Here is a 6,000-nt window from a genome sequence, read left to right as displayed (position 1 = left end):
CGAATCTTAATTTTTAGGTGGAGCCCTAAGAAACATACATCAGTGTCTGACAATACATTCACCAATACATTCTGACAATACAGTGGTGCCTCGCAAGACGAAATTAATCCATTCCGGGAGTCTCTTCGTCTTGCGGTTTTTTCGTCTTGCGAAGCACGGCTATTAGCGTCTCAGCGGCTATTAGCGGCTTAGCGGCTGTTAACGGCTTAGTGGCTATTAACGGCTTAGCGGCTTTAAGAAAAAGGAAACAAACTTGCAAGAACTCGCAAGATGTTTCGTCTTGCAAAGCAAGCCCATAGAGAAATTCGTCTTGCGGAACGACTCAAAAAACGGAAAACTCTTTCGTGTAGCGAGTTTTTCGTCTTGCGAGGCACCACTGTACATACTGACAATACATTCACAATGCGTAGAGCCCCAAAGAAGACCAGGGAGAATGCTGTATGGAAGAGGTGTGTTTCGAAGTTCGACCAGTCCAGCTTTGGCAACTTGTCCCAAATTAACCTCAGGGTATCTGGTGTTATAGGCTTCCTGCCATCTTGGCGGGGAGCAATAATACAATGCCACCCCACGAGGAGCTTCTTGACATGGAAGCTTTCACAAGGGTCAGGCCACTGGAAATATTTACGGAAAAATGAAATAGCTGCCTTGTAGAGCAGTGACGTTTTGATGGCCAAGCCTCTACATTTTAGGTGGAACCAGAATTTTAGCATGTCAGAGTCAGAGACAAGTCTGGAAACCGAGCCATAGCGGCCGCAGAAAGGCTCCAAGGACGACCAAGCTCTGGCATATGAGCGCCTAGTGGAGGGTGCTAATGCCAAAAATATTCCCTGCATTACTTCTCTCATCCAATCTGCCACAGGTTGTCTGGGAAGGGGTCAGGTATCTGTGCTGCCTTGGGTGCCAGTTCGCGGAAATGCTCCATCTGGAAATGAGATAAAGTATCCGCAATGTCGTTGTTATGACCTGGTATGAAACGTGTCATGAAGGAAAAGTTGTGCGGAAGGCATTCTAGCACGAACAGGTGCAACACCCTGATGGCCTGGTCAGACTTTGCTGACTGCCTGGCTATAATCCTTACCACTGCTTCATTGTCCGACCAGAAGCAAACCCTGGAATTCCTGAAATGGTTTCCCCAGATGCGAAGGGCAACTAGAATAGGAAAGAATTGGGGAAAAGTTAAGTCCCATGTGATGCCTGCTGCATGAGAATACAGTGTAGGGCTCCATTACCAATAAAGGAATCAACGCTGAATTTTCTGAGAAGTGGTTGGCGACTAAAGTATTGCAATGAAAGAATTTAAAGTGGATTGGTGACCTTTTCCTTCAAAATTGTAAGAAGGGCTTCATATGTCAGTGTCACCATTTCCTTCCTTTGGTACAATTATTTGTACTTTTATTTATTAGATTTATACACCACCCATCATCATACGATCGCAGGGTGGTTCACAGAATAAAATATAGGATAAAAACAAGGAAGAAATAAAACAAAACTTTAAAACAACGCCCCTCTTCCCAGAGACACATTTAAAAGAAGGTGGATTCTCAAACTATGCACAGTTAAATCAGGGAAACTACAAAATTGAACACGTAAACTTGGCTGGATCCAGGAATGTCATTAGGTCCCAGTATGACCAGATGGCTGGGAAGAATGAGCATGTGATGCATTAATTGTTGATTACTTTGTGCCTGACTGAGAACATCTTGGTCCCAAGGACATTGTGATGAAACTGAGGTGGGGATAAAGTAGGAGGGCATGTGGTGAAATTTAATGGAACTCTAGAAAAGTACTCATCTACTCACAATTCCTATTTTACGAGAGTAAGGGTGAGATGGACTGGAAGGGGCATTTATCTTGTATTCATCTCTGGAATTTGCTGGCACAGGCATATCATGGACATGGCAGGTGACAGGAGGGCCACAAGAATGACATAGGAGACTGGTATTGGGTTGAATTAGGCCACAACTTTATTGATTACAGGAAAGAGTAGGTTTGACTAACACATTGGTCATGTATCCTGCAACAGGCAGCCTGCTTGCTACCTGAGAGGATTAAACTACCTGGTGGGGTCAAACCCCTGCTGGGGAGTCAACTGCAAAATGGATTGGATGCCCCAACCCTAAAAAAGCTGCCAGTGTCACCCTTCCTGGACCCCCCTAATGGGGGTACCCTTGTGACTAAGGATGCAGTGGAATGCCTAATCCACCAAAATTGTGACAGTTGCTACAAGGTGGGCAAAAACATACAAACCAGCTAATTTGCTTGCAGGAGAAAATTCCTCCCTTGCCCTGAAACAGGTAAAGGTAAAGGGACCCCTGACTGTTAGGTCCAGCCGTGGACGAGTCTGGGGTTGCTGCGCTCATCTTGCTTTAGTGGCCGAGTGAACCGGCATGCAGCTTCCGGGTCATGTGGCTAGCATGACTAAGCCGCTTCTGGCAAACCAGAGCAGCGCGGAAACGCCATTTACCTTCCTGCTGGAGCAGTACCTACTGTATTTTTTACTCTATAAGACACACTTTTTCCCTCCTAAAAAGTAAGGGGAAATGTGTGTGCGCCTTATGGAGCGAATGCAGGCTGTGCAGCTATCCCAGAAGCCAGAAAAGCAAGAGGGATTGCTGCTTTCACTGCGCAGTAATCCCTCTTGGTGTTCTGCCTTCTGAGATTCAGAATATTTTTTTTCTTGTTTTCCTCTTCCAAAAACTAGGTGCGTCTTGTGGTCTGGTGCGTTTTATAGGGCAAAAAAATTGCACTTCGACATGCTTTTGAACTGCTAGGTTGGCAGGAGCAGGGACCGAGCAATGGGAGTTCACCCATTGTGGGGATTCGAACTGCTGACCTTCCGATCAGCAAGCCCTAGGCTCAGTGGTTTAGGCCACAGCACCACCCGCATCCCTGGCCCTGAAATACAGAGACTTAATTAACCAGAGCAAGGTCCATAGGCAACGTGCCCACTTCTCCCCTCTGGTCAGGCCACTAAAGACTTGGTGATGGGATGGATAATCCCGTGATGATCAGCCAGGGTCCCAGGTGAGGGAATATTGTCCTTGCTGTAACTTAGGATTATTATTAAAACTATCAGTGTCTCCCCATCTCTCCTATACCTCTGCTGTTGTTTAAAACAAGCCTTTCTTTCTTTTTAATTGTCTCACTCTTCTTGCTGTTCCCAAATGTCTTTCTTCCATTCCTCGGCTGCTTCATAGGAGAAAGGATGTGGAGCCCTCAAAACCTCTGTAGGACCTTTGCACAATGTATTTACTTCCTTGAACAATGTGTTGTCTTCTGCATGAAATTCCAAATTTAGTGTAGTAATTTATAATCAATATTTCAATAACCAGGGAGCACACTCACTCTCTTTCATACACACAACTTCAGTAAACTGGTTAACTTTCTCTAACTGAGCAACCAACATGCAGGCTTCCTCTTAAGATCCAAATAAATTTAAATATATATTAAATATCATCATGAGATGTGCGCTGAAAGAAGACTGCAAAATAGCAGAAAGCAGGAAACCAGGAAAAGGGAGTGGTTTATGTGCAAGGGAGTAAGAAAAAAGAGGAAAGGTGAAAAGGGGGATGAAGGGGGTGATTGTGAATGTTGGTGTGTCTGTGAAAAGGAGACTGCAGAAAAAGAGAGAGGAGAAAGAATGGAAATAGGGGAATATGTGTGCAAGGGAGCGGTGAGATAAGTAAAGAGGAAGGGAGGAAGAGGAGGTGAAGCTGAAGATAAGTGAGCCAAATGGTTTGCAAAAAGGGAGTATCAGGCACGGGGACATGGTAATTTGGAAAGGAGGGTATGAAAATGTCTGCAGAATAGGAAGGGGTGGTGTCACCATAATTGGGTGGAAAATGAGAAGGTGCTTTAATAGTTGCAATGTGTTGCAGGAGGAAGATATAGGAGGTTATCACAGGCTGGTTTGCTTTCATTGTGGGGTTGCAGGAAAGGAGGGGGACGTTTCATGTGGACATGGACGTGGGCTTTAAAGTGAAAATGGGTGGAGAGCAGGATTGCAGGATTGAAGAGAAAAGTGGCTTGAGATATGGAGTTTGGAAGGTTAAATTCATGACTAATGGTTGCATTGGAAGGGAAGGGAGAGGTTTAGGGGGTTGGGGAACAGAGGGAGCTGAGTGAAACCCTACTAAAATTGTTAAAAGTTCAGAAGTGTAACAATTTATCCACCCTATCTGCTTATCAAAGTGGTCAGGGCTGAATAAAATAATCAACTTCGAATGACTTTAGGCTATTATGCCCCCTTTTCTGGAAATCTGACAAAAAACACTAGGCAACTAAGGCAAATTGCTACTCTTTGATAGACCACTGAAGATGCACTGAGGGATTCAGGAGTCAGAGATATAAGAAGATCCCTGGTGGATCACACACAAAACTCATATAGTCCAGCATAGTATTCTTAGGAAACAGTTGCTTGTGACTAGTACTCACCTGTCTCTCATAATATGAGAACCTGTGGACATGCAATGAAATTGAGAAACTTGATGGTTATGTTCTACCTCTGCTGTTGGGGGAAATGTGGATCTGAATGTCTGTTGCTAGGAAACAGTAGTGGGAGAGTGGCGTTGCTCTCATGTCCTATTTTCAGGCCACTGTAAAAATACTTTTCTTGGGCAGATGGCCTGGTTCAACAGGCTGATGTAAGTTCTATCCTGTTGCAGTTTATAAGAAATCTTCTTACAGCAGCCAAACTCCTCATTGCTTCCAAGTGGTGTTCACCCAATGTACCTGCTGCAGAGTTCAGTGTTCCATAATGTACCTGCTGAAGACATCTGGCTTCGTAATTTTATCTAATTTGACTGCTCATGTGGCTGACTGAGGGTAGCCAAAAGAGCAAACAGGTTGAGACACTATCAAGCCCTTTTTTAATATGCTCCTGGGGTTGAGAACTCCTAGTCTGGGAGCCAAATGCAGCACCCACATAACTCTTTACCTGAAGTTTCACTAAAGCAAAAAAGGTGAAACTTTGAGAGCTGCACAGCCCCTTTATTATCTATATGGGCCACCACAATGAATATCTTATTCATCATCGATTTTATTTATGAAAATTCTATCTCATCATTCTTCCCAAAGGAGCCCTGGCTGGATATTCAAATGGTTTTTCTTTGGAATATCCCAATTTATCCTGTCTCTTCTCTTCTCTTCTCTTCTCTTCTCTTCTCTTCTCTTCTCTTCTCTTCTCTTCTCATTACTATACCACCATTCCTCCCACACAAGTCGAAATTGGACGATAAAAAACATTATAATGTAGGGCCGGCAAACATATAGATTTTCCCAGAGATTACAGGGAATTGAGCTCTGAAAAAAGCTCAACAACTTTTGGGTTCTCCTTTAGAAAAGCTCAATATTTTTGGTGGTTTCCTAAAAAAACAAGTTTTGAGTGTACTGGCTTTTACTTTTTGAGATGTGGGAACCCTAAGTTCACCATGAAAGACTTCTGAGTAAGCTTAGCTGTCCTGGAAGACAAGGAAAGGTCAGTAAAGAATAGGAAGGAGTATAAACCTGCAGTATCCTCAATGAAGGCGGGTCAGAAGTGGGGTCTCTCAAGGATCAATACAGTGGTACCTTGGGTTACATATGCTTCAGGTTGCATACGCTTCAGGTTACAGACTCCGCTAACCCAGAAATAGTACCTCGGGTTAAGAACTTTGCTTCAGGATGAAAACAGAAATCGTGCTCCATCGGCCCTATTAGCTAAAGTGGTGCTTCAGGTTAAGAACAGTTTCAGGTTAAGAACGGACCTCCGGAACGAATTAAGTACGTAACCAGAGGTACCACTGTATTGGGTTTGGGGGCTTTTCAACATTTTTTATTTGGTCCCACACATCCTGTCAAAGAAACGTAAGGAAGCAAACAACAGAAAAGAATAGAGTTTCAAATATAATGAAATGTATTTAAAACTTTTGAAAACATCAATAACTTTAAAATGCTGAAACACACCCTCCCAGTCAATAATTTGAAGGCTATTAGCCTTCAAATTATTGCAACCTTAACTCC

Source organism: Podarcis liolepis, assembly GCF_965112155.1.
Source record: "Podarcis liolepis genome assembly, chromosome: 7".
Lineage (NCBI taxonomy): Eukaryota > Metazoa > Chordata > Lepidosauria > Squamata > Lacertidae > Podarcis > Podarcis liolepis.
This window is presented reverse-complemented; position numbering follows the sequence as displayed.